Source organism: Pteropus vampyrus, unplaced genomic scaffold, assembly GCF_000151845.1.
Source record: "Pteropus vampyrus isolate Shadow unplaced genomic scaffold, Pvam_2.0 Scaffold271, whole genome shotgun sequence".
Lineage (NCBI taxonomy): Eukaryota > Metazoa > Chordata > Mammalia > Chiroptera > Pteropodidae > Pteropus > Pteropus vampyrus.
Window position 1 is genome coordinate 1,806,758 of NW_011889052.1, and position 23,003 is coordinate 1,829,760.

The window sequence follows — 23,003 nt, forward strand, 5'->3', positions numbered from 1 at the left end:
AGGACTTCAGCATGAAATACTATTTGTACCTAGATATGTGCTATACTCAGGAGAGAATTTCCATGACATTCCTTTGAAAAAACAGACTACCAAAGTATGTCAGCCTGAAGCTACTTTTGCCTGACTTACTAGGGATGTTTTTGGAGTTTCAACATTCCAGCTTCCCCTCTTTAGATCTGATATACCATATATGATGTTTGCTATCTGCCTTTCAAAAGCCTCCAATTGTAAGCACATATTTCCTACCATCACTGTATTACAGCTGGACTCTTCAGAGCCAAGGACATCTCTGTAAAATGCTGCCAGAAAAGACAGGTAGCACCACAGCAAAGATGCCTGCTCTTAAGTGTACCAAGTATTCAGGCCCAGGCCTGCTCTCTGATTTACAAGATCAGGAAAATTCTCTGGAAGGGAACACATGCAGTTCCAGTGGTAACCTCTCAAAATCAACCACAAGAATAATGAGAAACGAAGGTGACCCGGACCTGGATGTTGAGTCTGCCTTGCCTCCCTCCGGTGCCTTGCCTTGGTAACAGTTACTACTCCATAGGCAGTATGAAAGCCCAGTCTTCCCAGCAGACCCCCACTAACAAAGTTACTGATAACCATACCAAAAAAAAAAAAAGTCAATAAGCCCTTCTAGCTCTATGTCCAGAATGCTTGATGCTTTAAGTTCCAGCAACTGGGTGAACTCAACAATGTCATATGGGTGGCTGTCTGTGGCTGGTATTCAATGATCTGGTGGTTAAAACACAAAATTAAAAATTGCTGTTATTTAAAGGTTTCTATTAAAAAAGCAGGAAACTTTGTTTTGTCCAAAGACTAACCTTACCAAAGATAGTCTCCTAACTGGAACTCAGGAGGACAGGCCTAGCCCTGCTGCTGAGCACAGCTGGGAACGAATGGTAAGAGGTCATCCTTCTGGAAACCACCTTCTTCCTTCCACAAGAGGAAATAATGGCTGTCTGGACATAAACATCCTCTCTTGAACGGCAGCGAGCACAGAGGGTAAGAATGTTTTTTTTGGTGTGATGTGCAAACCCTGGTTGTCATGGCCAAAAGCAATGCCTTTTCAGGGTGACTTCCTCTGCTGGCAATGATGATGAAGCACTTTCTGAGGCACATGCCTCACTCGCTCCATCACAGATGTGGGTTTTGGAGGACAACCATGGCAGCTACAAGATACACTTCACTGCCACATCTGATAGTGACGCCTACTGCTACTGACAGGCTGACTGTGGCTCTCAACTCCATTTATGCCTCACCTTATTACCTGACATAAAACTTCTTCAAAAAACACCCTACATGCTAATCATTCTTCTGGTATTCTCTTTAATAATGATACAAAGAATGTCAGAAGTTTCAATTCTGCTATACTACAACAGACCCTAACAAACTGCATGGACCTTCATAAGCCACCATGAGACCTTATGCTGGTATATCACAATGCACTTGATAAGGGCTGATTTGATCCTGAACTTCCAGAGGCATGCATAATTATCACTCATTCCCATTTTACCAATGGGAAAAGCAGTATAGATTTACTAGATTTTATTGAGTGTGAGGCCAGTATGTTATTAAAATACATTAATTTTCAAGATGAAAAACCATTCTGGCCTAAGGTATACAGTTTCCACCTGTTTTTAGAGCAGCTACTGAAATGTAACTCATGTAATTGAAATAGACAACAATGGATTTTCTCATTGCCAAAGAAGCCTACAAATTGATCATACTCAAACTCCATTAGCCTAAATTTCTGCGAGTAAACTACGCCAAGTCTACTCAGCAACATGTGGAAACACTGACACCCATGTGAGACTTCTAACTGGACACATGGGTTGGGGGGGCAACACGTAAAAAGAAGCTATTCTATTAAAGTGTGTATATGCTCTTAAAAAATAGCTTTATTTAAACATAATTTACATATCACATAATTTACCCATTTAAAGTATACAATTCATGGGATCTAATGTACAGTATAGTAGTCACGGTTAATAATGTATTGTATACTTTAAAGTTACTGAGGGAGTAAATTTTTTTTTATTGGGGGGTGGGGAGTAAATCTTAAATGTTCTGACCACAAAAAGAAATGGAATGATGTGATGGAGGTGTTAGCTAATACAATGGTGGTGATCTTACAACATAAGTGTATCAAATAGACACTTTGTATATAAACTTACACATTATGTCAACTGTATCTCAATAAAGATGGGGAAAGTATACAATTCAATGGTTCCAGGAATACTACATTATTACTTTTTAAAAGTTGTAATAAAATATAACAAAACTTGCCATCTTAAGCATTTTTAAATGTACAATTTGATGTTGTGATTTAAAATAAGAAACATGTACTTGGACTTCATCCCTGTTCCTGGCACACAGCTCCTAAAAACCCTTGTAATTTCCTAAGCAATATGAACAATGGGAGAATTTTTCATTACAATATTAGGTCTTTTGTCCTCAAATAATTCCAGTTCCTGAAATAGCTCCAGGGTGATCAAAGTGAAAGGAGCATCTTGTTATTATTCATAACAAAGCTCTTTTCAACCACACCTGAGTTTATGTTAATGAGGTGACTTCAGAAAACTCCCTAAGGATGGGGGCTGGTTGCCAGGGGAACCAACCATGTGATTAGAGGGCTGGAAATTTCAGCATCCTGGCCCCTTGGGTACGGAAGAGGGGCTGACTGCTGAATTAATCACCAAGAGCCAATGACTTAATCTATCAGGCCCATGTAATGAAGCCTCCAAAAAGCCCTAAAGGGTGGGTTCTCAGAGCTTCCAGATTAGTGGACACACAGAGGTGCTGAGAGTGATGCACCCAGAGAGGGCATGGAAGCTCTGCATTTCTGTCCACATATTTTGCCATATGCATCTGGCTGTATCCCTTTATAATAAACTTGTAATCTTGTAAGTAAAATGTTTTCCCGAGTTCTGTGAGTGGCTTTAGCAACTTAATTCAACTCCAGGAGGGGGCTGTGGACCTGGGATTCATATCCAGTCAGTAAGCAGAGGTAACGTTCTGAACTTGCTACTGGCATTTGAAGTAGACGGTTGTAGGACTTAACCTCTGGAATCTGATGATAACTCCAGGTAGATAGTGTCAAAACTGAACTGTAGGACACTAGCTAGTGTCACAGAATTGCTTAGTGTGGGGGGACCCCCCAAAGTTGGTGATCAGATGTGTCAGACGTGAAACCGTATTGTAACAGAGTGTTTTTCCCTTTACAATAATCTAGTGGCATTAACTATATTCACAATGTTGGGCCTTTTCGCTCTCTAAGGAGAAACTTACCATTAAGCAATAACACCCCACCCCCTCTCCCCTTGGCCCCTGGTAAACTCTCACCTACTTTCTGTTGATAAATTTGCCTATTCTAGGTACCTCATACAAAAAGAATCACACAACATTTGTCATTTTGTGTTGGCTTATTTCACTCAGCATAATCTTTAAGGTTCATCTATGTTGTATCATGTATCAAATTTCATTCCTTTTTATGGCTGAATGATATTCCACTTTGTGGATATATCACATTTGTCCATTTATCTGTTGATGGTACTTGGGAATGCTTCTACCTTTTGGCTACTGTAGTAATGCTGCAATGAACACTCGAATACAAGTATCTGTTCAAGTTTCTGCCTTCAATTCCTTTGAGTATATAGAGACATACCTCATTTCTATTGCACTTTGCAGATACTGTGTTTTTTACAAATGGAGGGTAAGAATCTTTACCAGCAGAAACATTACTGGCTCACTGAAGGCTTAGATAATGGTTAGCATTCTTACCAATAAAGTACTTTTTAATTAAGGTATGTACATTGTTTTGTTTTGTTTAGATACAATGTATACTTAATAGATTACAGTATAGTACAAACATTACTTTTATATGCACTGGGAAACCAAAAATTCATGTGACTTGCTTTATTACAATATTCACTTATTTCAATACTTCTCTTTGTTTAGGTGGTCTGGAACTAAATCCACGATATTTCTGAGGTATGTCTGTGCCTAGGAGTGGAACTGTTGGGCAATTCTATGTTTTGCTTTCTGAAGAACTGACAAAATGTTTCCCACAAGAGGTGCACCATTTTACATTCCCACCAGAGATTACAAAGGTTCCAATTACTCCACATCCTTGCTAACAATTGTTATTTTCTATTTTTTAAATTATAGCCATTCGAGTGGGTGTGAAGTGGTATCTCATGTGGTTTTGATTTGCATTTTCCTAATGACTAATGATGTTGAGTATCTTTTCATGTGCTCATTGGCCATTTGTATATCTTCTTTAGAGAAATGTCTATTTAAATCCATTGCCCATTGGGATGTTTCTTTTCACTCTCTTGATGGTGTACTTTGAAGCACATAAGTTTTTAATTTTGATGAAGTACAATTTAATCTATTTTTCCTTGGTTGCTGATGATTTTGGTGTCATAACTAAGAAACCATTGCCAAATCCAAGGTCATGAAAAGCCTATGCCTTTTTCTAAGAGTTGTATAGATTTAAGTCTTACATTTAGGCTTTTGATCTATTTTGGGTAAATTTTTATACATGGTATAAAGTAAGGGTCCAACTTCATTATTCTATCATGTAGAAATTAGTCATCCTCACATTATTTGTTGAAGAATATTCTATATCCATTGAATGGTCTTAGTAAACTTGTAAAAAGAAAACTGACCCTAGATGTGAGGGCTTAATTCTCAATTTTATTCCAGTGATCTGTATGTTTGTCTTTATGCCTGTACCACACTGTCTTGATTACTGTTGGTTTGCAGTAAGTTTTGAAATCAGGAGGTGTGAATCCTCCAACTGTGTACTGTCTCAAGATTGTTTGGGTTATTCAGGGTTCCTCGGATTTCCATATAAATTTTAGGAGCAGCTTGTCAATTTCTACAAAGAAGCCAGCTGGGATTCTGATAAAGATTGCATTGAATCTATAGATCAATATGAGGAGTACTGCCACTTTACAATCTTAAATCTTCCATCCATGAACACAGATGTCTATTTATTTAGTTTAGGTTTTTTTTGGGGGGGTGGGCGGGGCAACCCTCCTCCCCCGCAGCTTCCTTTTTATCTTTTCTTATACCTAAAAGCATGGGCATTTAGTTAAATGTAGGGAAGGCTCATCTCCCATCACTTTATAACAAATATACACATAATGCTGTCATAAATTTTACTTTAACACATTTAATCTTCATAACTATTCTATTAGACAGAGCCTAACATTCTCGTTTTACAGATAAGACAACTGGAACACAGAAAGGCTAACTTGTTCAAGGTCACACGGCTAGCCAGTAAGAGGTAGAACTGGGCACTTAACTAACAATAATAAGAAATCTCTTCGAGTTTATATTCCTACTCCACTGTCTTGCCCTCCTCTCTTTCTCTCAAATGTCAAGAAGCAATCCTGCAGCTTTTAGTGCCCCCTTTCTCCTTTGCCTACCCATGCAAACCTTGGTAACATTGTGAAAAATCAATTAATTAATCTATAATTTAGAGTGATTGATTACTCTGAACTGTTTCTCCTTAAACGAGTATTTGATGTATTTGATCAGAAGTCTTGTGGTCCTAAAAACTTGTATTTCACATTGTTCCCAGTTTGTTTTCTAGACTTTCATGATTTTTTTGTACATTCTTTTTAGAGCGTCATTTACATACCAGAGGAAGTATGTCTGAGTTGCTGTGAAGTCATCAACTCTTGTTCTAGTGTTTAAGTCTGTTTACTCTCACTGGCAGACAAATACCAAGCAAAGGGTTGAGGCTCTCTGAGCTTCAGACTGATAACTGGCGGCCAGCCCTTTTCACACTACTTTTTACAAGTCTAAGGATATCCTGTGTTGACTACAGCCTATTTACTTTACATTCCTGCCTGCCTTATCTGGCTGCACAGCGTGGGAGTAGTCTGTCCATCAGACACCTCAGCTGCTAGAGTGGCTGCTACATGTGCTTGGGTAGGTTAGGTAAACCACAACCATGCATTAGCATTCAGTTCTCTCCATTTCATATAGCAGTCTTTAGTGATTTCCTTGTGTTTTGTGTGACCATGATGTTGACTTACATTTGTCTGAATAGCTTTTAGAAGGCTTTCTAGAGCTGTTCACTGAAGCTGTTCGTTTAGCCTAGAGTTCAGGATATAATATTCTAAAGTCTTCCTAGATTAAATTGGACTGGAAATTAAAAATAACTGCTCACTGGACCAAAAGCAAATATTGTAAGGCACTAAAGACTGATTTAATATCCTATATTTTTAATCCTTTAATCATCAGTTTTCAATTAACAAAATAATCCTATTAAGGCAAATATCTAGCCATGACACTTGGACTAGCTGCTGTTTCCTTAAGAACCTGTTTTCTAGTCAGTGGTTCTCAAAGTGATTCCCAAACTAGTGATATCTGTCTGAGAACTTGATAGAAATGCAAATGATCAGCCCTCACCACAGACCTACTGAATCAGAACTTCTGGGGGTGGGTCCATTAATCTGGATTTAAACAAGTCCTCCAGGTGATCTTGATACATGCTAAACTTTGAGAACCTCTGATTTAGTGTACGTGTATAGCTTTACTATAGGAGTAAAATGAAACACCCATCCACCAGGTATCCAGGGATAATTCTGAGTATTACAATGTCTCTGAAAATAGGACTGAATTTCTTAGTCCAAAGGAATCCTTTCTCACAAAAACAGCTTTCTAAAATAGCCAATAAACACAGGAAAAGATGTTTAACACTGTTAGTTATCAGAGACATGCAAATTAAAACTCCAATGAGATATTGCTACGTACCCACCAGCTTGGCTAAAATTTAAAAAGTGTTGTTAGATGGGAAGCAAATGGAACATGTATTTATTGCTGCTGGGAGTATATGACTACTTTGCAAAATTGTTTAGTAGTTATGTACTAAAGCAGAACATTCTCTTTGGTCTAAAGCCACAAAAATATTTAGTAAAGAAGTATACCAAACACATGTGCAAGATCTGTCACCGCAATATTCCTAACAGGCAGAAATAATCATCAGTTGACAGTTGAATGGCTATATTATTGTCAGACAAATTAAGACTTTAAATCTAAAAAGGTTACAAGATTAGTGTTTTGGGTGTCTCCAGATACTAGAATTACTGGGTCCTTTTTTGTCTCTTGTTACAGCCTTTGTTTTAAAGTCTATTTTGTTGGGTATAAATATTGCTACCCCAACTTTTTTTTGTTTCCATTTTCATGAAATATCTTTTTCCATCTCTTTACATTCAGTCTGTGTTTTTCAATCTGAAATAAGTCTCTTAAAAGGACATATGCATCCATACGTTTACTGCAGCATTATTTACAATAGCCGAGATACAGAAGCAACCTATGTGTTCATCAATAGATGAATGGATAAAATAGTACATGCACACAATGGAATATTACTCAGCCACAAAAAAAAAAAAAAAAAAATGAATAAAATCTTTCTATCCGCAATAACATGGATGGAACTAGAAGGTATTATGCTAAGTGAAATAAATCAAATATATGATTTTACTTATATGTGGAATTTAAAAAACAAAAAAATGAACAAATAAATTCATAGACAGAGAACATTCTGATGATTGCCAATGAAAAGGGGGACTGAGGGAAATTGATAGCTGTAAATGCATACATTAAAAAAAGATAAAACCCATTAGGATGGCTATTATTAAAAAAATAAATAACAATTGTTGGCAAAGATGTGGAGAAACTGAAACCTTTGTGTATTGTTGATGGGAATAGGAAACCCTAAAGAATCCACAAACATTATTAGAGTTAATAAATTAATTCAACAAAAGCTCCAGGATATAAAACCAACATATAAAAATCAATTATAATTCCATACGCTTGTGATAACTCAAAAAGGAAAAAAATTAGCATCTAAAAAAATAAATACTTAGGAATAATTTAACCAAGGATCCCAAAGACTTGAATACTGCAGCTACAAAACACTGATGAAAAGAATTAAAGACATAAATGAAATGAGATCTTGTGTTCACGGACCGAAATACTTATTATTATTTTTTTAGGCGAGGCAACCTTGGTTTTCCTCGCAGACTGCAAGGACCCTGTCAGCTTACAATCCCTTATTTTTTTTAGTTTTTACGCCTACAGCACCTGGTCTTCCTAAGTGGTCTCCCGTCCAAGTATTAACCAGGCCTGACCCTGCTCAGCTTCCGAGATCAGATGTGACTGGGCTTGTTTAGGGTGGCATGGCCGTAGACTGAAATACTTAATATTAAGATGACACTATACAAAGTGATCTACAGAATAAATGCAATGCTTATCAAAATATCAAGAGTGGTTCCCCCCCCAGAAATGGAAAAACTCATCCCAAAATTTATATGGGATTTCACGGAACCCTAAATACCCAAAACAATCTAAGAAACAAAAATTAAGTCAGCAGACTTCCTAATTTCAAAACTTATTACAAAGCTACAGTAGTAAATCAAAACAATGTGGTATAGGTAATAAGACAGACATATAGACAAATGAAATAGTACACAGAGAAATAAACCTTCACATATAAAATCAGCCAATTTTTGACAAGGAGCCAAGACTATTCTATAGGGGAAAGAACAATCTTTTCAATAAACAGTGCTCGGAAATTAGATATCCAGTAGCAAAATAATTTAGACTCTTACCTTGTATGATAAACAAAATTAATTCAAAATGATAAAAGACCTAAACTTAAAAGGAAAACCACTGGGGGAAAACCTTCTTGTCATTGGATTTAGCAATGATTTCTTGGATGTGACATCAAAAGCAAAGTCAATAAAAGGTAAATTTAAGTTCATCAAAATTAAAAACTCTGTGCTTTTTAAAAGACACCATCAAGGAAGTAAAAAGACAACCTAGAGAATGAGAGAAAATATTAGCAAATCATGTATCTGGATAAGGGATTAATATTCAGAGTACTTAGAGAACTCCTAAAACTCAACAACGAAACAAAATCTGATTCAAAAATGGGCAAAGGACTTGAATAGATATCTCTCCAAGAAATACAAATGGCCAATAAGCACATAAAAAGATGACTGACATCTCTAATAAAGAAATGCATACCTAAACTACGATGAGATACCACCTCACACCCAATAGGATAGCTACTATTAAAATAACAGGAAACAAGTGTTGGTAGGAATGTAAAATGGCATGGCCACTGTGGAAAACAGTAAAGAAGCTCTTCAAAATATTAAAACTAGAATTACCATATGAACCAGCAATTCCAGCTGAGTATGTACTCAAAAGAACTGAAAAGCAGAGTCTCAAAGAGATATGTATATACCCTTTAGAGCGGCATTATTCACAATAGCTAAAATGTGGAAGCAACCCAAGGGTTCATGGAGAGACAAATGAATAAATTTGGTATATACATATGGTGAAATATTATTCAACCTTAAAAAGGAAGGAAACCCTGTAATATGCTATAACATGCATAAACCTTGAGAACATGCTAAGTGATAAAAAGCCAGCATAAAAAGATACATACTGTATAATTCTGCTTATATGAGGTACTTAAGAGTAGTCAAAATCGCAAAGATAGAAAGTAAAATGGTGGTGGTCAGGAGGAGAGAATGGGAAGTTAGTATTTAATGGGTGCAGAGTTTCATATTTACAAGATGAAGACTTCCTTCATACCTAAATTTATTCATAAGCAGAGAGAACGCCAAAGATGTCAACGACAGTTATAAATTGGAATTTTAAAATAGTGAAAAGATATATTCGGGAGAGCAGAGTCATTACTTGTAACATGAACACAAGAGACGGAATGTCTGGGCTGCATTCACTCTCAAAGCTGGTGCTGCTGGTTTCACTGCCCAACACTGTAGCCACTAGTCAGTCACATGTGACTATTTTAATTTTTTAATTAATTTAAATTTTAAGATGCAGTTCCTTGGTCACACCAACCACATTTCCAATGCACAACAGCTGTATATGACTATAATACTGGACAGTGGAGATATAGAACACACCCATCATCGCAGAAAGTCTAATGGACAGGACTACCCTAAACAATTCTCCCACAGCTATTTGGCAGACACAGAATTCTTATTCAATGTCCTGGTTTTTTGCATGCTAAAAAGATCTTCCAAAGAAGAGATACCCTTAATTTTATGTTATAGATTTTTCTATAAAATATTTACAGCAAATATCAGGTCATTTAAAGATAACTTCTGGCAGGCACTCCCATCAACCCTTTGTGCTTCCTCCTCAGTCAGTCACTCTTTCACCCATCACATCAATATAATGGTGAACACCTCCATGCCAGCCAGGCCCAGTGGCCTCTCAATTCTATCTCCCTGATAATCAATCTAACACACACCAAGGGTTTTCTATGGGCCATTCCCTGTTCTAGCTACTAGAGAGCAGCTTTATCTGGAAGGTGCTCTTAGAGAAAACAGTATCATTAAGTACTATAACAGGAGTTTATCTTCTCTGGTATGAACAGAGAGAAAAGTAAGCAATTGTGCCAGAAGGCTTCATAGAAGGTAACATCTGACCTGGACACCTTGAAGAATGAGGACAAGTTCCTTGGGAGGAATTTAGTAGAGTGATGGTGGCTCAGAAACACTTTCTAATGTGAGGGAACAGCCTGAGTAAATGACCTTAAATACAAGAATTCAGAGAGGAGGCTACTGGAAAATGGGGCTGGAAAGATAAGCAATGGTTAGATTGAAGGATTTATAATGTCCTGCACAGCAAACTGTATTCTTTCTGTAAGCAAGGGAAAGTCAATGGAATGACATGATCAGCTTTGTGGTTTAAAAAGACAGCCTTGGCAGCAGAATGTGAAATGGCTGGGACGTGAACTGTACAAGGATGAGAAGACCACGGTGAGGGTATGAGAGTGCCCTCGGGGAGAGAAGCCTAATCAAAGGGTGAGGTGGAATGAGCCCCATCTAAGAGGCTTTTTCCTAACCCTACACACATTCCCTCCTCAACTAGTTGAAAAGATTAATGCCCAGTCAAGTTATCATTACACGAGAAAACAAAGCCCTCAAGTTTGTGGAATGGGGACAGGCGTCTATCCGTAGAGACTAAGCAACATGAAAGAGGCTGGCACGAAGGAGACAGATATTTGAAAACAACAGTGAGAACACTATGATGAGTACCAGAAAGGAAGAGGGTGTTTCAAAGAAAGTATCCATATTACATGACTAGCTAAAGAGGAAATAAACCAGCAATCCACCAACACAGGGGAAAATCCTTGCAGTTGGTCATAGGGTAGAAGTAACAGACTTAGAAAACTTAGTGGACTGATGAGCACTGCTACATGCCACCTTTGAGGTTAAGTATGGGTCATGAGTTCAAAGTGAGCTCAGTTGGCATATTTTTTTTTCTTTTTCCAACTACATTTAGTTACAGGCGTAGAATAAGGGAAGAGTTGGATTTAACCAGGGCTAAGGTTTTTCCACATAAGATGGAAAGAAGAAAGTTGAGAATACATACAAAGGGGTGGTTACAGTGATGGCCTATGAACTCAAAGAAGTTGGAACTGAAAAAGATGAGGGGTAGTAACAGGGTAGTAAGATCAACGGATTTTAAGCATAACGTGGTTGAAGAATTTCAGTATCTGAGTATTAAAGGGATTAAGTTACAAAAAGAACACACTATTACTAATGTAGGGAGCGACTCCTTTGTAGGGCCATTGGCAACAGCTATTAGAATTTAAATTGCATGCACCATTTGAACTAGTAATTCTATTTACAAGAATTTATCCTACAAATATATTCTCACATGGATGCAAACATTTATGTTCAAAAATGAACACTTCAACAATAACGACGTTATAAAGCGAAAAACAAGAAACAACCTATATGTCCCTTCTGAGGACTAGTTAAGTATCTTATGAATACATCCATACAATGACTTACTATGTAACCATTAAAAAAATGGTTAACAAATGATCTCAAAGATAGATTATTAAAAGAAAAAACATGCTGAGTATGTACCCTGTAATACCTTTGTGTAACAGTGGGGTGTACAGATCTATGGAACAAGGCTTCAGCAAAGAACAAGGAACACTGACATGCACTTTCAAAAAAGACACAGGAAACTCTACCGTGATTGCCTTTACAGATCATATATCCTTTTGCACTGTCTGAATCTACTGAATGGATATATTATGGTTTTGAAAAGGATTAATAAATTTTAAAATGTACTGAGACTTAGAAAGATCTACACAGTTTATTAGGTAAAGAAAATAAGAGACAAAGCAGTGCAAATGCAAAGATCCATCTTGGGCTCTAACCTTCTGGGGCTACATTCGCATACTGCCCTTTTCCCCATACAACCTCCTTACACTACACACTGTCTATCCCCTCTTCCCTACAGGGAGACTGTGTTCAAGCACAATTTAACACTGCCCAGGGCTGATTCCCCTCACTCATAACACTCCTTTTATCTCTTTTAAGGCTGAGTTACACCCTCCCTAAGAAGGCTTCCCTGGCTACTCCAGTACAAATTTTTCTTCCTCTCTGAATTCCTATAGCACTTGGTCTCTCTCAGTGCTCTTTCCTAAATAACTACATAAACTTACATCACTTGATACTGTGTGCCCTGGTAGAGAGAACTAGAGTTCAAAGCAGCTGTGAATCTTTGAGCAAGTTACTTAACCCCTTTGTGCCACTGTATCAATGTAGTCATCTGCACACATGGGGAAAATAATGGTTCCTACCTTCACAGGATAGTGGTAATTATTAAATGAGTTAACACAGGAAAGTAATTCTCAGCACATAACAGCTAACAATTAAATGTTAGATACTAGTATTTGTAAGCTTTAATAAAAAAGCTGTATTTTCATTTCTATATTCTCTACAATGTCTAGCAGAGTCAAAAATAGCACTGAATAAATGTATTCATTGACTAAATTAAAGATAAGCCTAGCTTTCCTAAGTTAACTGATAAAACTGTTAGTTTAAAAAAGAGTTAATTTTCTAACATTTTGAAAAGAAACTTCCAAAAGCTCAAGTTACTAAGATTAGACATTAGCCTTCAAATTTACTTCCTCTAAATTACTTCCCTTCTTTTCAGGATTGGCCTTAGACTCATTCTTCAAGTAGGAAGTTACTCCTTTTGAAATAAGATTTCTAAGTAACAAACTACTGTATATAAAACTCCCTAGTCCCTACATTCAGATATAAAACAACATAAAGTGGAGAGAAAAAAAGACTTATCACCTTAGATATGGCAAAAGCCTCAGAAAAGGATTAGTACTCTTGGAATATTTTAGAGAGCAGCAGTTTTCAACAATGATAAAGGGATTCATTATGGGGATTAAAATTAACAGATTATTAACTAAAGTACTGAAGATTGCAAACAACTTTTTTCCTCCCATAAATTAGAGTAGATTCAAGGTTACCTGAATATAGTGTTTTTCCTAAAATGAAACTTTTCCCAATCTAGCTAGTAACTATTTTTTAAGACCAAGAGTTTTTAAGGCCTACAGCATTCTCCTTTGCATTCTAGTGAGTGTTCTCAAGCAGAAGAGAAAGGACCTGAAAATTATGCATCTCCATCACTGTCATCTTACCTTATGAATAATCGTGATTATTCACTGTTGGAAGAAAGTATAATCAATCACATGAACTCCAATCCCTATGCCATAGACAAATTCTGGAAGGGGCCAGCTGACACATGTTCTCAGAGTTCCAGGTGATTCTTATTCACCTCCCCTTCCCACCCAAACACTACCACCAATCTCACTTGACCAAACATTACATTTGGTTTTCAAAATCTGAGTCCCATCCTGGGTATATCTCATGAGCACTCAGCATCTCCCATATGGACTACTCAATAAAATGAAAAATATTCATTACATGGACAGGTCCCAAGTAAACTAGCTAAAGTACAAGGTTTTACTAGAAATTAATTTCAGTTATAGGTCGCAACAGAGTAGAAAGCCATTTACAGTAGTTGTAAAGGAACTACACTACTTAAGAGTTAATCTGAGCTCTATCAATCACTCACTAGTTTTGTGTCCCTTAACCACCAGTTTCCTTATCTGTCAAGTGAGGAACAGAAAACCTTCTAAATAAGGTTGGTGTGACGATTAAATACTACACAAAAAGAATTTAGATTAAAATATTACCCCAAAAGAGCTTACCTATACTGAATATAGATCGATTTTCAATAAATGTTTGTCATTATTATTTAAGTCTTATTTTGGACAAACAACAACTCCCTCCTTCAAATTCCAACTGTCCAGAATTTGAAGAGCAGTTTATAATATGGCCTGACCTGAAAAGAATGTTTTCCTAAAATGAAACTCCAAAAAATTATTTTTCCAAAGTAAATATCCCATGCATACTTCATCCCACCCTCTTCTTTCCTATTAAAAAATAAATAAATAAATACTCAGCTTATCTCTCACTGCCCAAAACTATAGGCCCACAATTCTTGGGGTCGGATATTTCAAATTCCAAATTTTTCAGATTTTAGAAAGCTAATATGGTGCACTTCCTACCAAATATTCTATAACATACCGAATAGGTTAATAGTTCTTTGATAAAATAAATGAATATTCACACTAAGTAGGATAACGACTAAACAACCTTTCATTAATTCAGTTCAGGCTTTGACATCAAATAAGTTAATGGTTTTCACAACTTTCCGAACAGCAGTTATGAAAAGCCTTAACTCAATGCCAATTTGTTTTACACACACTCCTCTCAATACTTCTAAAGTACCTTTTCTAATGCCCTGAAGTCCGATTTTTCCATGACTCATGACCACGCTGTTATCTCAAAGAAGTGGACTAAGCCCCTCCTGCTATTTCTCTTGGGAAATTAAAACAAAATAGGCTTTAAATTAGGTTGAGTTGGGGGTTGAGTATGGTGTGTATTTAAGCTAAACTGCAGGGCTGACAGTAATTAGAATTCGATAACCTAAATTAGCCGAATAATTGTTTTCATTTCTTTTTTTTTTAATTTTTAGGGATTGCTTTTTTTTTTAGATGAATGATTTTGTTAACTTGTTTAGGGACTACAATTTCACAATACTTTCTTAGACTCACTGTAAATCTGTCTCTGCACAATTTTTAGCTTATTTTTGGCAAATAAAGGGTCGCCAAAGATGTTTGAGACTGTGCTACCAAGTTATAATAAATGCATCATCCAGACATTTATTAGCCAAACATTCCTTATAATAAGCAAGCACAAAACAGTTCTCCAGCCAAGAAACAGCAGAAATAATTTTACTAAATAACTATGCTGCTTCTGCTGGATCAAGATCTTTACAATATTTTGGAAAGATAATGAATAAATTTCCATGCAGATAAAATAATCACAGCTTTAAAAATAACTAATTCAGCACACTTGAGATAATTATAATTTTACCTCATAATTCTTCAAAGGGACTAATTATGCAAAAGAAACAGTGATGATTACAGCAAGCTTCCTACCATTTCTCAACTACTCATGAAATAAAAGCATCTACTACAGCATAGCTTTGGGCATGACTTAATTTTTACTTTTTCCAGCATTCATTACTTTAAACACAGTGGACACAATAGATTAGAAATTAAGCTCATGAGACTTATCCTGTTGACATCTATATGCCTCAATTATGTAATCCAGTTGAATTTTATGTTTTTTTTAATTTCTCTCTCCAAATAAGGTATCAGTATTGTAGAGATGACTATTACAAAAGCAAAAGTTGTCTAGTCTTTTAGAAACTAAACTTGAAAATTTAAAGCTTGAAAATTTAAAAGAAACTAGACTTGAAAATTTAAGGAAATTTTAAGACACATAAAAATCCTGTGAATTTCATTAAGAAAAACAATCCTAGACCCTAGTATACATAAAAACTTCCATCCAACCCTAGAGTTTGTCAGTGTCAGTTTCTACGATAGGTAGCAGAGTCAAGGCAAGCAGTGCAAAAATATTTTGGATGAAATCTGTGTACAAAATGTCATTTAGCAGATTAAAAAAATAACTATAAATCCCAAGACACTAACTTATGAAATTATAAAACCCAAAGTATACAACCACCCTCAGCCAAAACAATAAAATATCTTATTAACTCAGGTTATTAAGCCATTACTTCTTCTTTCCTCTGCCTTGAACGTACCCCACTCGCCCTTCCCACACTTAGATAAAACCTCATACTTAAGGCTAAGTCACTCTCAAGGCCTTCCATGAGCTCCCAACTTAGATCAGGCCCCTTAGGTTCCCCCAGAATCTAACATTCCTCTCTGCCCCACTGATGACACTGCTCCAAAGTGCTTCCTGCCAAACTCCATCAGCATAAAAATCATGTCTTATTCTCTACTGTTGGACAGGTACAGGCACAAGTATACCATAGTTAAGTGTTAAAATAAAATTTCCAGAAGCAAGAAAACTTTATATAACCAATTCACTGCACACAGATTTAAAAAAGATAACAGTTACAAGATCAGTTGTGTACATTAGTGGTAAGTCTACCTCCTAAGTCACTTTGCTTTGCTTTTAATAGTTAAAGAATTCACTCTTATAGAACTCGCCCTTATAGAATTTACCCTTATAGAACTCTCTCATATAATCAGAAACTTCAATTATCTGTAACAAGGAGTGTGAAAACTCAGAACCTCCCTTAGAACTCATTTCCTCTTATTTTAGACAACTCTGCAAATCTAAGTGGCCAGTAGCTCAGTTCACAGCAATTTAGAAAAATACATGTTTGAGTGAGAAGAGGTTCAGCCTTTGACAAGAATGTAGGAGACAAAAACTGTAAATCAGGCTCAGAAATGTAAAATGAAGGAGGGAAATGTCATTCAGGCCAGGCCAGAGTCCTAAAGTGAGGCAACAAACTCCAAGGATAGAACTCAAAATTCCTTTAGGAGGAAAGACCTCAATCATTACACAGAGAAGCTTAAGGCCCAGACACTGTAAGACAGAAAAAAAAGAAAGACAACCACTACAGTTATCAAGAACACAACAATACTATTTCAATGATTTTAAGACCTCAATTTTTCTACAAAAGCCCTATCTTCCCTACCTAAACACACATGAATCCTACAAAAGGTTAAAAGTTACCCTACAATGCATCCTCTTGAAGTAAAGCTATCAGGACTATAAAACTGAAAATAAAAGTCAAAATACAGCCTTTTCTCCAAACAGTCCTAAAAGTAACAACCAAACATGAATCATATATTTGTTCAAACCATAAACCTGGTTGAAAGGAAATAGACACTTATCAAGAGCACACTCCCTTCTCCAACACCCTCCATTCCCTCGCTTTTTCCTTTGTTAAAGTATACATCTAAAATGAACAGGCTACATATTGCTTCATGAAGCCAGAGGAAGAAAATCCCTATATCGAAATGGTGGTCAGAACCTGTCCAACTCCACATTCATCCACACCCAAGACTGTGTGCCTGGCACAAAAGATAAACACCATTAAACAGCAGGGAAATTAAATTGAAAACATAAAGCCATTTATTTTGTTTACAGACTACATAGGAAACCTCTGGCAAAAAGGTCCAAACTACCATCTGTCCATTTGTTCATAATGAGCTTAAGCCTGGTACTGCCATTATTTGACCATCTTGATCAAGCAGTTGCCAAGGGCTGATGCCAGTTCAAGGGCCCTTGGAGATCAAAACAGCAGGCCTAAGGCAAGCAGAAGAGAACAAAGCCTCCAATATACTGACAAGTAAGACTCACCCAGGCTTAAATTCTTCTTTGAGAGGTGTGAGAGCAAGAAACATTCTCGAGGTAACATACCTTCTGGCTTCCTGAATAACAGCATCATATCACCCACCTCAAAATGTCAATAATCCAAGGTTAACCAGAAACAGATGCACGGAATCAAGATTTGACTCTGTGCAGCCTAATTCTCCACCACACTGCCCCCAACCAGAGAAAAATGAACCAACAGGTAGCCCTACCAAGCTACCTACTAGCCCATTGACGTGTTTCGGCAATAACAATTCACAGCCAGGTATCCTGCATTCTGGCACAAACATCTCTATTCCTCACTAGGCTCCACAACTAGCAGACTGAAAATTCTTCAGGGTGGGGCCTGAACAGTTATTTAAAATTTTATTTCTTTTTTAAATGAGGTGACATTCACAAAATAAAGTTGACCTTTTTACAGTACACAATTTCAGTGTATTTAGTACATTCACAATGTTGTGCAACCACCAACTATCTAGTTCCAAAATATTTTCATCACCACAAAAGAAAACCCATAACCACTAAGCAGTCAAACCCCAGTCCCCCCAGCACTTGGCAACCATCAGTTTGCTTTCTGTCTCTATGGATTTACCTATTCTACATATTTCATATAAATGAAATCACACAGTATGTGAACTTTTGTGCCTGGCTTTTTTCAGTCAGCATAGTGCTTCCAGGTTCATTCAGGTTGCACCATGTATCAGTGCTTCATTTTTTTTTAAATGGCTGAAGAGGAGGACTGAACTCTGCGATAAAAAAATATTTTATTATAAACCTTATTGAATGTTTTTATTTTTACCTAGTGCATTTTTTCCTTTTTTAAAATTGTAGTAAAATATACATAACATAAAACTTACCATTTTAACCATTTTTAAGTACACAGTTCAGCGGTATTAAATACATTCACACTGCTGTGTTGGCAACCATCACCACCATCCACCCCCTTAACTTTTCGCCTTGTAAATACCAAACTCTATGCCCATTAAATACTAATTTCCCATTTTCCCCTCCCACTGACCACCATCATTTTACTTTCTATCTTCACAAATTTGGCTACTCTAAGTACCTCATATAAGCAGAATTATACTGTATATATCTTTTTATGACTGGCTTTTTTTCACTTAGCATGTCCTCAAGATTCATGCATGTTGCAGCATATTGCAGAATTTCCTTCTTTTTTAAGGCTGAATAATATTTCATTGTATGTATATACATTATCCATTCATCTCTTCAGTTAATGTGAATAATGTTGCTATGAACGGTGTACAAATATCTCTTTGAGATCCTGCTTTCAATTCTTTGGGGTATAAACCCAGAAGTGGAATGGCTGGGTTACGTGGTAGTTCTATTTTTAATCTTTTGAGGAACTGCCATACTATTTCCTACAGTGGCTATACCATTTCAGTCTTACAAACAATAAAGTGCATATATTTTAAAAAATAAAACTAGTGAAAATAAAAAACTTTCAAGTCTTCCAAGGATGTGTTCAGTATCTTGATTAGGCGGCAACTGCACAGGTGTATATTTTAAAACTTACCAAGTTGTCATTTAAATAGGTGTATTTATTGTATGCACATTATATCTCAATAAAGGTGATTAAAAAAAAGAAAAACAACTCCCAATGTGACTCCAATTTTGGGAACTGGATACCAAGTTTGGGAAACACTGTTCCTAAGCATCAGGTCAGGGATCCAATAGCGAGTTTTGTTGTATTTCGCCAAAATTTAATTTAGGACACTATTCTCAACCCCATCCTCACCAAAAAAGGCAAAATACAAAAAAACTTCCAAATTAGATTAAAGAAGTGTGATTATTAGGTACTCCAACACATAACTGGAATAGTGAAAGTTGAAGGGCTACATGACTGGCTCTTGGGGCTAAGTGCTTTTCTCTCCCTGAACCCTCACAGCACTCTATTATCACCCCCATTCTACAGAATAGGAAACTGAGTTACAATGCGGTCACATTATTGCCCACAGTCACAAGCTATCAAGTGTAAAAACTAGTACTTAATTGTCAGCCTCTCTCCAGAGTTCATTCTCTTACCTTGGATATTCTATTGCCTTCCTTTTCTGAACTCAAGTTGTTCAAAAGATAAATAGAGCTTCCTCCTGAATAACTGGAAAAGTTAAACGAGAGACTTCATCCAGAAAAGAACTTTTCCACAAAAAAATTCTAAACACAGTATTTCTAACAAAACTGCCAAATCATGTAATAAAATCAGCTCATAGCAAAAAACTTTATTGTTACAACATTAAATATCTACCCTAAATGTACCTCCTTAGCCTCTCAAAACCTAAATGACAAATAACAGGGTCATGTAAAAGTACACCAGAAAAGTGGCACATTTGCTCTACGAGTCCATGGAAGAGGTACCGAAGAACAACTCACCTGCACCATTCAGACTTGGACACAACTGCCATGTAAATAAGGTAAAGATAACAACGTACATAAAACAAAAGTAGGATTTTCAACTATATGCTTAAAGTCAAAACAATGTTTTAAAGTAATGAATTAGGTCTCTGTTTCAGAGCAGCTAGGAGCTTCAGAAAATAAAAAAACTATTTTTTGTCCCTCTTGTAAAAAAAACAAAATACAAAAAACATCACTTTTTATATGGAGATTACTTTTGGAGGCCCACTATTAAAATGTCTAAGTGGTTCAGAACATTTCTCATAAGTTTTAGGGACTTCCAATTTAGGAACTATGGTCAGGATGCAGGGTTAGTAAAATTGGAAAACTTAATGAAAAACACACCTCAAAGACAAAGTGTGCATATGCCTGGTATATGATCAATAAATGCTTCTGACTTCATGACTGAAGACCTTCAGCCACAGTTACAACACACCAGTGTGGATGAGAGTTAGCATGGATTAGAAATCGTTCAAGAATCATTAGGTTATAAAAGGTGGTGGCAGCAGGTAATAGTAGAAGAAATAAATCTCCAACCCACCATCTTATTTTCTGTCCATTTAATGGGGAATGTCATCTCTGTTGCTAATATTTACTGATGATTAAGAGTGGAACTAAATAATCCCAGAGTCAAATAAAGGCAGGGTCACTATTACAACCCAAGAATGAATTTAGGCCATTTGTAATTTTCATGGTCTCATGTTATCAAGTTATTATAAATAACATTTATAAATAACATTCATAAATATGATAAAATCCTAAGACGTAAGCCCAACATACTAACTCCTACAGTTAAAGAAACAAAAGATAAGAAAATGAAAATATCAAACATGTTGTTTCTCTGATTTAGTCAGGTGACAGTAAAGAAATTCATGTAACTTTAAGCTTCCTACCAATAAAATCCTTATTTGTTACTCTGAAAGTAAACAGTCACTATATAAATACAATGCACTGATATCCTGAAAAATACTCTTGAAGACTCCACCAGAGTCAGAACAAGTATTTCCACTGAGAATAAACTAATATGCATTGAGCCGTGTGTGTGCTCTTCATACATTATTTCATCTAAAATTCCTATTAATTGGTGTTATCTTTATTCTAGATAGGTCCTGAGGCTCAGAAAAACAAAATAACCTCAAAGAGATAGATATACCTCTTTTATGGTAGAAGTCCTTTGTAATTACAGGGCCATTAGCATTTCTGGTAAAAAATCTGGTTTAAGCAAACCTACATACCAAAAGCATAACTATTATTGTTTTTAACATAATAAAGTAAAAATTAACAGTCTTGAAAAGTCTGCCTTCTTATAAGGGAGGCATCAATAAAATTATCCTAATGAATTTCTTGAAGCGACTTAAGGGAGCCATTTCGAGCTTTATGGAACAACAAAGTACCATGCCCAGTGGTGCTAAGCTAGTTGTCCTCATTTGCCCAGCAGTTGCACTGGGCTAATCTCTGGCCATGGATCAGGATTTCAAGAAACCACATCCTCCAATTTATCAGCAAAACCTATCAGCACACCTTTACAGTACATCATGAATCCCACCACCTCCACTGTTACCATTCCTATCTAAGCCACCATCATCAATCATTGGATTTAAAGAGTCTCCATTAGATCTTCCTACTTCCATATTTGCCTTCTTATAGTCTATTCTCTGTAGAGCAATCCAAAATATAAATAAATCAAATAGCTCCTGCTATAAAAACCTTTGTGCAGTGGCTTCCCAATGCACTCTGAATAAACCCTAAATTCACAGTTCTTACAAGATCTGGCCCCTGTCTACCTATAAGACTTTATTTCTTCTACTCCTCCTTGTTGCTCTTTAGGCTCCAGCCATTCAAGCCTTCCTGCTATTATCTATAAAAGACAAGCCTATTCCTTGTCTATCATTAGTCTTCTCTACTAGAATAAAAATTCCAGTCTACAGCCATGCCACCTTGAACAAGCCTGATCCTGTCTGATCTTGGAAGCTAAGCAGGGTCAGGCCTGGTTAGTAATTGGATAGGAGACCACCTAAGAAGACCAGGTGCTGTAGGCATAAAAAATAAATAAATAAGAGGTTGTAAGCTGACAAGGTCCTTGCAATCTGTGAGGTCAACCAAGGGTTGCTTCGCCAAAAAATAAAAAATAAAAAAACTCCACGCATCCCTATGTTCATTGCAGCATTATTTACAACAACCAAGATATGGAAACAATCCACGTGTCCATCAATAAATGAATGGATAAAGAAGATGTGGTATATACATACAGTGGAATATCACTCAGCGATACAAAAGAACGAAATCTTGCCATTTGCAACAACATGGATGGACCTAGAGGACCTATTATGCTAACTAAGTCAAAGAGAAAAACAAATACTATATGATTTCACTTACATGTGGACTCCAAAAAAAAATGAACAAAATAAAAACAGACTTACAGAAACAGAGAAAACAGATGGCTGCCAGATGGGAAGTGGGTAAAAGGGTGAGTGAAAAAGGTGAAGGGAATATAGTCAACAATATTGTGATAAGTTTGGTCGGTGAAAGACGATTACTAGACAGTGTGGTGAGCATACCGTAAGGTATATAAATGTCAAATCACTATATTGTACACCTGAAACTACTGTAATATTATATTCTCATCATACTTTAATTTTTTAAAAAATTTAAAAACAAAAGACCGATAAACATGTAAATGTTATTTTCTTACAGAAAAATAAATTAAAACTCCATGAGCAGGCTTATTAATATTTTTGTGATTAACATCTGATGTGCTTTCTTGTCAGTAATACTGAAAAAAGCAGATGTAATGATTCAAAACAGACTTTTCAGTTCAAACCAAATGTTCATTTTTTTAGGAATAAAGATATTATAAAGGAACAGAAAACTCCCTGAGGGCAGGGACCTTTTTTGTTTTCTTCGGCTGTGTCCCAAAACAGCACCTGACATATGAATAGCTAC

General features: G+C 36.3%; 1 protein-coding gene and 2 pseudogenes across 2 annotated transcripts in view; 1 reads left to right on the forward strand and 2 right to left on the reverse strand.

Annotated features, from left to right (window-relative positions):
- Positions 1–23,003, reverse strand: part of RHOA (ras homolog family member A) — a 44,351-nt gene that overhangs the window by 13,161 nt on the left and 8,187 nt on the right. The window contains exon 1 of one of the 2 annotated variants that reach the window (XM_023520600.1): positions 19,695–19,713. The exons of the other annotated variant lie outside the window; for it this stretch is intronic. The gene's annotated coding sequence lies outside the window, so the exon portion shown is untranslated. Of the gene's footprint in view, positions 1–19,694; positions 19,714–23,003 lie in introns of those variants that run through there. 2 annotated transcript variants of the gene reach the window in all.
- On the reverse strand, positions 8,098–8,216 carry LOC111729617 (annotated as a pseudogene).
- LOC111729613 lies at positions 21,981–22,099 on the forward strand (annotated as a pseudogene).